Genomic DNA, 12,624 nt, shown 5'->3' with positions numbered 1-12,624 from the left:
AGGCAGCTAACATTAACACCAAAAGTTAAGTACCAGTTGCCCATAAATTGGATGGTTGTAACCCAGGAACTTACTGTATAGAATAATGTTTGTATTATTGTCCTTCCACCATCTTGTTGTAGAAATTATTTTTTCCCAATTTTGCCCATTCATATATCCAAATTGATCCATCTTAGTCACTTCATTGACATCAAATTGCTACTATCTGAAAATGGTAGCAATAATGCCCTGACAGGAGCATGGGTGCTGTGGTGGTTACCTGAGCTGCAATCTGAAAGGTCTGCAGTTTGAAACCACCCATTCTATTCCCATCAACTAGTAAAGTTTCAGAAACTCACAAGGGCAGTTCTACCTTTTCCTATAGGGTTATTAGGAGTCGGCATCAGCTCTGTTGCAGTGAGTGTTTTGTTATACCCTCAGCAAAGTTTTATTAGAACTAAGGTCAGTGAGAGAGGAAAAACTTTACTCCAAAGAAATGAATCTCAAATGGTGAAGTTTGGGGCATTCTTAACAGCTATGTCCATAATATAGTAACATAATTCTGTATTATTAATATTTCAATATATCACCAGCTTTGCCCACAGCTCCATCCATTCCTTTAATGCCGTGGTTCACCAACTTTAGAATATATCAAAATCACCTAAGTAACTCTTTAAAAACATAGATTAGTTTCACCCCTAGAATTTCTGATTCAGTATTAACTAAATGTAGTCAAATAATCTGTATTTCTAATAAGTCACTATTGTGGCTGATGGAAGACATTTTGAGTAGTTCTCATTTTTCTGGAATCACTTGGGAAGTTTTTAAAAATTATTAATGCTGCAAAGATGTTGGCAAAAGTTCGATGTCATTTATTGATTATGTGACCTCAGTAGCTTTAAAAAAACAACAAAAATTCTAGATGACTCCAAGGTACAATCGTTTTACATCTATGGCTTGAAACATAGAAATCATGCATCCACAATTACCTACCTTTGTAAGACACTGTGGAGATGTAAAATGTGATTTCTACATTCTGAAGAGTTGCAATTCATTCCTTCATATTCCTATGCAATCATCAATATGCCACTTTGGAACTTATTATGCAAATGTATTGCTTGCTGGTTGGGAAAAGATATACTATTTCCATGCAACACGATTGCTGCCTTCCAGAATCCCATGCTCTTGGGTTTCAGTAAGTCAGATCCATATGTTTTATAACTCAATCACAGTCATTTCTTCCCCACGGAGACTTAGTGGATCCATGCTGGATGATCTACTGAGCTTCTTCTAATTTACCAGTCTGCTCACCTGTGTGCCCTTGCCCTGCACCTCTACTGACAGATGGCATCTCATTCTTTAGTGCTCAGTTTAGAAATAATTTCATCTAGTGAGGTTTCCTGACAACTTCAAGCTGGGTTTATATATTTTAAATGATTCTTACCATACCTCACGCAAATTCCAAAATATAACACTCATCTTACATTACTATTAATTAGACAGAATATGCTCAGCATATGTTAAACTGAATATATTCTCAAAGAAAACAATAATTATTTCATTCCATTCTTTTTACCACAAGCCATCCCAGAACATGACTATATTTTTAGTATAAATTTTATGCTAAATTTCCTTGAAAAAAAGATTCAATAAATTATTGGGTTCAAAAATTTTCTGAACTAACCAAAAAGACAGAATCCTCTTATTTTTTTAAAAATGTGTCAACCTCACAGAAAAGTATAGCCAGGATATTTTAATATTCTTATTTTTAATCCTGAGATACCTGACAAAGTCTTACACGTTTTCACTGAGAAATAACACCACAGAGAAAGTTTAAGTTATTTTTTTCTGACTCTCTAAATCTAACATACATTAACTCCTTCAACTCCAGGCATCCTATATTAGAATCCTGACGATATAAAAAACATAAATCAGGCAAACTAAATCACTACTAAGATCATATAGTGGCTTGTATGAGAATGTCACGCTGGAAACTAGGACAATGATAATGTTAGAAGCTATGCATTAATCATTACTGGTGACTGGAATGAGAAAGTTGAGGGGGGGAAAGAATGATCACTAATTGGAAAATATGGCCCTGTGATAGAAATGACACCAGGGATATCTTTAAACAGCATAAACAGTAACTAAGTGCCGATAAGCATGAGCCTTACCAGATGTAATACACAGGAATCAAATTGACTACTTCAACTGAATGAGATGGTAGAAAAAGCAAATGTCAGTGAAACAAGGCCAGGGGCTGCCTACAGAACAGATTCTCAATTGCTGGCATGCAAGTTCAAATTCAAGTGAAGAAAATGAAAAGAAATCCATGAGAGACCCAGCAGGGCCTTGAGTATACACCATTTAACGTCTGGAGACCAATTAAAGAATGCATTTGACACACAGTGCAGGAAAAAAGCAAAAGGTCACTAAAAAGACAGGAATTAAGGGAAAATGGTAAGACCAAAATGAACATGAGAAAAGACTGAAACTTGCCTTTAAGCACAGAGTGGCTAAAGTAAATGGATAAAATAATTTAATAAAAGTAAAGAACTAAATTATTTAAGTAAAGGAGCGGAACAGAAAGTTCCAAAGCATCACAACAGAAGGCAAAAGTATTATTAAAAATGTGCAAAGAACTAGAGTTAGAAATCCAAAAGTGAAGAATATGCTTCACATTCTTAAATTGAATGGAATAAGGGGAAAACATTAAGCCTCCAGTAGCAACATTGAAAGATTTGATGGACAAAATATTGCGCAATACAGGAAGCATCCAAAGAAGATGGGAGGAGTGCAATCAGTGACTCTGCCTAAAAGGGTTGGTCAACAGTCAATCATCAGCAGGTAGCACATGACCCAAGGTCAATGGCATTGAAGATGCCCAAGCTGCACTGAAGGGCCTGGCCAAAAGCAAGGCACCAGGAATTAATGGAATACCAACTGAGATATTTCACAGGTTTGTTCCAAGAAATTTGAAAAAGACCTACCTAGCTAACCAACTAGAAGAGTTCCATATTTGGGTTTGTCCCAAAGGAAATTAACCCAACATAATGTGAAAATAATCAAGGGATACAATTGATATTACATGCAAGTAAAATATTGCTAGAGATAACTAAATAGGATTGCAGAAGTACAGCACCAGAGGATTATCAGAAATTCCAATCAGATGCAGAAGAGGACCTGGAAAGAGGGTTGATGTCAGATGCAGCTCAGCTAAAATCAAAGATTACCCAAAAGATGGTAGTCTGTGTTTTACCAACCATCCAAAGACCTTGCACTCTGTGAGTAATCAAGAGTATGGGAAATATTGCAAATGATAGGTTCCCAAACACTTGATTGTGCTCATGCAGAATGTGACAAGAAGCAGTCATGGTTTAGAACCAGGAAAGATGTGCGTAACTATTGTCTCCTTTCACCATATAAATTCAATCTGTATGCTGAGCAAATAATCTGAGAAACCGGACTCTCTGAAGAAGAATGCACCATCACTATTGGATGACAGCCCATTAACAATTTGTCATGTGCAGATGACACGACCTCGCTTTCTAAACGCTAAGAAGATTTGAAGCGCTTATTAATGAAGATCAAAGGCTACAACCTTCCGTTGTAAAGAAAAGTAGTAGCCTTAATGTAAAGGAAAAAATTCCTCAAAACTGGAATAATAACATCATCATAAATGCATAAAAGTTTGAAATTATCTAGGATTTCATTTTGTAAGAATCAATAATCAAGGTCCATGGTGGGAAGCAGTCAAGAAATCAAATGACACACACTTCACATTGATCAAATCTCTTGGAGGGAAAAAAAAACCCAAATTTTTAAAATATAAAATAAACCCAAGAATATTACTCTTAGAACTAATGTGTGGCCTGGCCCAAGCCTGTGTTTTCAATCACCTCTTATGCATGTGAACAGTGAATAAAGAACTGATATCTTTGAAGCAGGATGTTGATAGATAATATTGAATATACCATAGACTATATACCAGAAAAATGAATAAGCCTGTCTTCGAATAAGGATAGCCAGAATGCCCTAGAGAAGCGAGACCATTCCTGAAACTGATTCGCCTTGTTAAATGTTGTATATTCCATAACTTATTCAAGAATATGAAATCACACAGAATATTAGACTACATCTCATATATTGATAACAACCTGTTCTTTCTTTCCTGATGACTTTTTTTTAAAACATTTTATTAGGGGCTCTTACAACTCTTATCACAATCCAAACATATACATACATCAATTGTATAAAGCACATCTGTACATTCTTTGCCCTAATCATTTTCTTTTTTTTCCCCTTTTCTTTTTTTACATTTTATTAGGGGCTCATACAACTCTTATCACAATCCATTCATATACATACATCAATTGTGTAAAGCACATCCACACATTCCCTGCCCCAATCATTCTCAAAGCATTTGCTCTCCACTTAAGCCCTTTGCATCAGGTCCTCTTTTTTCCTCCCCCTCCCTCCCCGCTCCTCCTCCCTCATGTGCCCTTGGTAATTTGTACATTGTTATTTTGTCATATCTTGTCCTATCCGGAGTCTCCTTTACCCCCCTTCTCTGTCGTCCCTCTCCCAGGGAAGAGGTCACATGTGGATCCTTGTAATCGGTTCCCCCTTTCCAACCCACTCACCCTCCACTCTCCCAGCATCACCCCTCATACCCTTGGTCCTGAAGGTATCATCCACCCTGGATTCCCTGTCCCTCCAGCCCCCATATGCACCCGTACAGCCACTATGGAAATCAATCTGGCGATACCTAAAACAGATGGAAATAGAGTTACCATATGACCCAGCAATCCCCCTATGGGGCATATACCCAGAAGAGGCAAGAAACAAACCAAGACCAGACATCTGTGCTCCAATGTTCATTGCGGCACAGTTCACAATAGCCTGATAACTTCTTTTGAGCTTTTTTTCCTCCCAGCAAAGTATCTAGCCATGGAAACCAAGTATTGGTTATGACCAGATCTGAAGCATGACACCTGAGCAGAAAGACCAATCATAACCTTCAGGTGACCTCAGAACAAAAGTCTACAGTCAAGGAACAAAACAAAAAAATCATGAAATGTTGTTATCAAATTAAAACAGAACACATTTATAAGCAACAGGTCAGTTAAGCCATATCCTGCCAAGATTCCTAACATGACCCTAACACTTATTCATGATGGTTTCTGTGAAATATATATTAGATTCTAATCCTCTCAATTTACTTCATGGTATGCCCATATCAAACTGTAAACCCACTTTGCTCAAGAGCTTGCCTTCACAACTCTAATCCCAGGTTCTCCTTCATAGGTCAACCAAAATAAAGCTTTCCTCTTTCATTTTCATCCAGTCTCTGTTCTTACTCAGCCTTCCCAAGCCAAATCCGGGTTGGAAACAGAAGGGAAGATGGTGAGATATTCCCCCGTGTACTTTAGATCTATAATCAGTTGAAGCATTCTCCAGGGCAGGACGTCGTGACGGGCAGAGGGCGAAGTACAAGAAGGCAGACCCATCACCATTCTGAGGATGGTGTTTTCAAACCAAATCAGTGGTACCCAAATACAACAACTAAATATCTGCAGATCACGCTATGGAGAGGCTCGGTACAAACTTCAGCAAACAGTATTTGCCTAATCAGATTTGGAACTATTTTTCTTGGCAGTCACAGAATAACCAGAAAGCAAATTGACTTCTGAACTTTCTGTAGATAAGTTAATTATGGAGGGATTTACCAGTATTTCTCAGAAGGAATTTAGAATCAACTTGGCGTGATTTTATTATCTTGATTTAAGAAAGGATTCTATTTAAATCAACTCCATTTTAAATAGCTGGTTGATTTAATCAAATTTAATACCATAAAAAGATATTTAATTATTTGATATTACTTCTGTCTGCTATTTGCAAATTTGAAGTAGATATCATTTTTGTAAGATACAAATATAAAATTTAAAAAGAATTCTAGGATACAAAACTCTAAAACCAAAATCCCTGCCATCTAGTCAATGCTGACTCATAGTGACCCCCTGTGAGTTTGCAAGACTGTTTATGGGAGTAGATACTTGGTCTTTCTCCTGCAGAGCTGCCGGTGGTTTCAAACTGCCGACCATAGGGATCACAGCCAATGCGTATCCACTATACTACCCAGGCTCCTTGTTAGAACATAAAACTGAATCCTAAATTATTTACTTTTGATTGACATAGATTTAAGCAGCTAAGACCATGAGGTCAATAGTCTGTGTTACAAGCAGTAAATATGTGTGTGTGCGCTCTGTGTATTTGTGTGTATTGATAGAGTTTTTCTACACATGAAAAGAAAATCGTTTACATTCTGGGTTGTTTCTATCAGTAAGCAAAAGTGAGGTTCTCAGTAAACTGGATAAGCACGGGTGTATTCGTGCTAATTTGCTTACTGAGTATGCTCCCTCTCTATCGGTGTTATAAACTTGAAACAAAAGCTTTAATTTTACAGGTACTGTGGAGGTGGGAGGTGCATGGGGGTTGCTAGCAAGACAGATGCCAGGCAGACCTTAGAAGCAGAGACTTTGATGTGATTTTTAAAAATTGAAATTGTTCATGACAGACTAGTAAATAAACAGAAGAAGGTCTTATTTATCTTGCTTATTGGATGACCCACCAATGTTAATAAGGAAGAGCTACTAACAAACATATAATTCTGTAATTATATTATAGGCTAATTGAAAATGCTAGTGAGAAGTGTACCAGGTTTATTTTAAATGTTGCACAGATATGTTTCAGGTAAATAAGATAAATTAAAAATACTATTAATGCTCTTAATAATTTTGTTCATTTTGCCTATTTTCTGAATTGCAAAAGAAAGCTCCATGTTACTCTCTCAAAAACACAATTTTGCATGTAAGCATCTGTGAAAGCAAAGCTTCTTATCACTGGAAGAACTCAGTCTCATTTACTTTAGACATCTTACCGAGAGAGCCTCGTTCCTTGAAAGAGACATTGTGATTTATCAAGTAAAAGAGCGAGCCGCTCAAAGAGCGAGGCTGGCACAGCACCCAAGGGTGAAGGTGGCACAGGGACGGCGGTGCCTTGTTCTGCTGTGCACAGGGTCCGAGCCGGCTTGAGAGGTCCTAATCACAATACAAATACCCAGTTTGTCCTGACTCTTAACGACCCTGCACTATGGAGAAGAACGGCACCTGAGAGGTTCTGAAAAACCTTTTTAGGAGCCGACAGCTTCATTTTTTCCCATTTCCTGCAGGTCTGGCCTACAGATCTGTGCTTAGAAGCCCAGTGCTTCACTCAGGCTCACAGGCAGATGGACATACTGACCAGGGCTCTGGAGGGAAATCTTGAAATCAAGAAGCTCAATCAATGTCTTTGCATGCATCTTCCATCTGCATTCTCATGGACATTATTTCCAACCGTGTCTCACATCCCTTAGGGCAAACATTGTGGAGCATGCTTATTGCCACGTAAACTTTACCCACATCTGAATATTCCTAAAATCACCTTCTCTTCTGTTATAAATTTGGAAGTTACTTGGTCGCGTATTTTCAAACTTTCGCTTGCTGTCCCATCAGAAGGAATTCAACAACAGATTCTTCCTGATTTGCTCTTGGCACAAGGCCATCTCCTTCCCTCTGGGTCACAAAACCTTATTCACCTTTGAAAACCAAAACCCGATGCAAATGAGCCCATTTGTACCCCCAAATACCCTATAGGTCAAGGTAAAATTGCTCCTCGGCGTTCCCCAAACTGCAAATTTTTTAAGGAGCTGTCCAATGTGCATGTACCCCACGATCCCCACCCCCTCCCGCGTCCTGTCACTTGTCTGAAATGCCAAGTGGTTAGGCAATGAAAATTAGCTACAGTATTTTAAACCTGTAACGGGTGTTCCAATCATTGAGTGAAATTGAAATCAGAGTCTCTCCCAGCGTGAAGGGGTAATTGTATGTATCCTCAGTTGTCATTGTAATCAGCCACCACTTGCTCAGAACCTTTTTACATGAAGCTGTAATATAGAGAGCCTTGTTTCTCCTTTCCTTCAGAAGGAAAGACTGCCTTCCCCAGGGGGACCGATTTACAATTAGACAGTTCTGTTTTTCGTTACAAAATGCCTTTGGATCAGTCCTCAAACAGAACAGCCTTGTGTAGGCTTCTGTTCTTGTACATCTAGTAACTCATAACGATTTGAGGGGAAAAGGTAGCACTGCTGACGGGGATTCCGAGACAATAACTTGTTATAAGAGTAGAAGGCCTCATATTTCTCCTGTGAAGCACCGAGTGGTTTCAAACTATTAACCTTGTGGTTAGCAACCCAATACATAACCCACTGTGCCACCATGGCTTGAGTCGGAATCGATTCAATGGCAGTGAGTTTGAGTTTCTTGTTTTGTTTTATTTATTTTTTGAGTATATGTAGTAAAGTAGCAGAACCAAGATTTGAACCCAGAAAGTTGGACTTCAACATCCATGCTCTTAACTACTATGTCAAATTGCTTACTAGTAGACGTTACACACACAAACCCAAACCAAACTCACTGCCATCGTGTTGGTTCCAACTCAAAGTAAGCCTGCAGGACAGGGTAGAATGGCCCGTGTCAGTTTCAGAGGCTCTAACTCTTTACTGGAGTGGAAAGCTCCACCTTGCTCCAGCAGAGTTGCTGATGATTTCGAACTACTGACCTTGACGCTTTCAGCCCAACGTGGAACCACAACACCACCAGGGCTCCTGCAAGATATGTCCAGAAACAAACTCAAACTCACTACCATGGAGTTTACTCAGAGTCAAGCCCTAGTGGCATTAGTGATTTACACACTGGGCAGCTAAATCTCAAGGTCAGTAGTTTGAAACCACCAGCCACTCCATGGGAGAAAGACAATGCTTTCTGCTCCTGTAAAGCATTGTGGTCTCAGAAATCCAGAGAGGCAGTTCCAACCCATCCTACAGGGTTGCTTTGAGTAGGCATCAACTCGATGGCACTTGGTTCGGTTTTGGGTTGAGTAATGCCTAGAGTAGGCAATTTGATTTAGTACTTCACAGCATGGATTCTGATGTCAGACTTTCTGGGTTCAAATCCAAGATCTGCTACTTCAAACCTTGTTATCTTGGACCAGTGACTTGATTCCCTGTATTTAAATTTTTCAGACGTGAAGTAGTGATAATAACAGTTGTCCTAGCGAGCATATGAGCTATATGAGTCTAGCTCCATATCGATGGAGTATATGACCTATAGAAAGTGTTGGGATAGGGTCTGGCTCATAACACATGCCACTTCAGCTCTAGGTTACCATTTCGACGACTTTTGTTATTAATGTCATTTCACCGACCCATCAATTTTATCCAGTAGTCTCGATCTATGCCAGGACATTAACAAAATAAATTTAAAACACACAGTTTACTGTCATTGTCAGCTTTCCATAATGAATGTGGATAAAACATTTCTGTTTAATCCTTGACAAAGGAAAAAATGTTCAACCTTAATTTGCATATTGTGTCTGAACATTTGTAATCTCAATCAATAATTCAAAGATATATAATGAATATTTTATGGGTTATGTTTGTGGTCAATCACTAATAATCCTCAGTTATATGTATATCTCATAAATACTTAATGTCTTTAGCCAAAGATGATCAGGGTGGAGAGGAAAATAGCATTAGAATGTAGACGTGCTGGTTTTAAGGCGAAAACATCTTCTCATAACCAGCAGCAACACCACAGCATGCGTCTGGCAGCATTGGCGTTTTCAGGTGCTCGTGGGTGAGGATGTTCACCTGTGCAACCATCTCCACTCCTGTGGCAGACACTGGCTCATCTTGAAAGACCAGTGTGAATCTCTGAGTGCTGGCGGTTAGAAGGCTTACCAACTCCACTTCATTGTCTTCAATCCTACATTTGTTCTATGAGTATCCTGAAACTTTCATACTTTACACATACAAGGATAATTTCTTTGGGGAGTAAGAAGGGACAGAACATACAATGCCTTGGTCCTTTTAACTGAAACACTCTAAGGTATTTTTAGCACGTGATTTTTCTTCCATTTACTCTGCTTCAGAATGGTCTATGTATGTATCATTCTCAGCCTGACTCGCTACAGCCTTAATTATATTTTGTAATTTATGGGTTTATTGTTGGAAACCACCAGCAGCCCCTCTGGAGAAAGATAGAGGTTTCTACTCCCGTACAGAGTGACATTATCAGACTCTCCCAGTGCGTTTCATTAGGGTTCATTGTGGCGCTGAAGGCATGGCTGGGTGGCACCTGCAGTGTGTAATTGATTGCTACCCAGTGACAACAAGAAAGAAAGGCCAGGCGATTTGCTTTGGTTAAAATTACAACTGACCAGACACCCTGGAATACTTCTACTCTGTGTCACATGGACTTGTCATAGCTGGAAGTGACTCGTTTGCAATGTCTTTCATTTTTTTAAAGAAGAACCCAGTCTGGAGACTGGAGAAAGGCTGATTGACAGCCACAATATGGAGAGGATACACTATGGCTTGCTGAAAGTTAAGAAGATTTGAAGTAATTGCTGATGAAGATCAAGGATCGCAGCCTTCAAGATGATTACAACTTAATGTATAGACAACCCAAATCCTTAAACTGGATCAGTAGGTATCATTATTATAAACCAGGAAAAGGGTGACTTTGTCAAGGATTTCATCTTCCTTGGATTCACAATCAATGCTCATGGAAGCAGCAGTCAAGAGATTTTTTTTAAAAAGGCGTTGCGTTGGGTAAATATGCTGCACATCTTTAGAGTGTTGGGGGAAAGTATGTTAGGTGCCCTTGACTAAAGTCTTGATGTTTTCAATCACTACATACATATGTGAAAGTAGGACATTGAATAAGGAAGACTGAAGAAGAATCGATGCCTTTGAACTGTGGTGCTGGGGAAGAAGACTGAAAATACCACGGACTGCCAAAAGAACAACAGATCTCTCTCGGGAGGAGTACAGTCAGAATGCTCCTTACAAGCAAGGATGGCGACACTTCACGTCGTGCACATTGGACAGAGAGTCAGGAGAGACTAGTCCCTGGCGAAGAACAACATGCTTGGAGGGGTGTCAGCCAAAAGGAGGACCCTGACAGATGGATTGACACCAGAAGAGCAACAAGGAGCTCACCCACAAGAACAAGCGTAAGGATAGAGCAGGACTGGGCAGTGTGTTGTTCTGTTATACACATAGGGTTGCTATGAGTCAGAACCAGCTTCAGAGACCTGACAACAATAACGTCAGTCTCTGCTAAATGTATGGCATATATTCAGCAAAAAACCGAAGTCAGAGTTTTATTCCATTGTAGTGAAGTGAAATTATTTTAGATGACTCTCCTACCCATAGCGTTTATAACACCCATCGAAGGAGTGGGTGGGATCCTGCAAATGTGGTCTGGAGGACTAACTCGGTGATTGGTCAGTTTTACCATTCCACTGGGTACACGTGAACCATGGCAGCAGCAAGAACCGAAGAGTCCCAAGAGCATCAAGACAAGACAACCACTAGCAGAGGGGGTGCAGGGCCCTGCCTGAGGTGGTGGAAGTGGCGCAGGAACCATGGGACGGAGCACAAACCACAGCAGGGCACGGGGCCTGTGAGGCAGAGGGATGGCACTCCCAGTCCAGGAAAGGAGGCTGACTTCCAGAGAGGGGTGCCCTGTGGACATTGATCCACCCAAAGGAAGTTTTTTTAAATACTTTCTGGAGTAGGGAAGATGCCCAGGGGACTGCGTGAGTAGAAAACTAAAGTCCTGAGAAAGACGTGTCTGCTAGCATGGCTGAGAAAAGGGACTGCTGCAGACAAAGGGCAATATCCTTCACGTTATTTTTGTTTGTTTGTTTGTTGTTTGTTTGGAATTCTGACTGTGACAATCTGATAACCTTCCTAAAAAACCCATAATCGTGAGTATGGTCTGTGAGATCTGTGTCGTCATTGCAACCGATTTTCAAACCCAACCGAGATGCAGAGTGGCAAAGGAGGGACGGCTGCTAGGAGACCAGGCTAAAGGAAGACGGAGGATGGAGGCCTCTCTGACCTTTGCCGTGCGGCCATCGGCCTTGGGCCGGTGTGGAGACGGATTCTCCTTCACCCTGTGCAGCCAGAGGTCAGACCTGCCCTCCCATCACTTGCCCATCCATATCAATGCCACACTGGAAAAGTCTCTGACTAAGAATCATCAGGATCCTACATGACCTGAATTCTTAACCTGTATCTTCAAAGCAGGGACATGTTTTTCCTATCTTTGTTAAGTGTTCTATAACTCTACAGAGAAGCACAGGCAGGATGCTTCGCAGAGCCAAGGATGATAGGACTTAATTCATCCCAGAGCCTCTGGACATGGTATCGAGGGAGACCAGTTCTGGAGAAGGACATCATGCTTGGAAGGTGGAGGGCCAGGGAAAAAGAGGAAGGCCCTAGATAAGATGAATGAACACATTGGGTACAACAATCGGCTGAAATATAAGGAGAATTTTGAAGATGGCACAAGACCATTTCCATCCTGTCATTCACAGCGTTGCTTGGGGCACAGTCCACTCTAGGGAATCTGACAGCGAAATCGCCCAGAGTTTCCCCTTAAGAGAAACTGAACCGAGCCCACGGTGCCTTCTGTTCAGTTTCTTACATTGAGGTGTGAAAGTGGAATTTTACTTTTCAATTCAGTTTTTTCTTTC

The sequence above is a fragment of the Tenrec ecaudatus genome, chromosome 9 (assembly GCF_050624435.1).
Source record: "Tenrec ecaudatus isolate mTenEca1 chromosome 9, mTenEca1.hap1, whole genome shotgun sequence".
In the NCBI taxonomy this organism is placed as follows: Eukaryota; Metazoa; Chordata; class Mammalia; order Afrosoricida; family Tenrecidae; genus Tenrec; species Tenrec ecaudatus.
Note: the sequence above shows the minus strand (reverse complement) of the source record.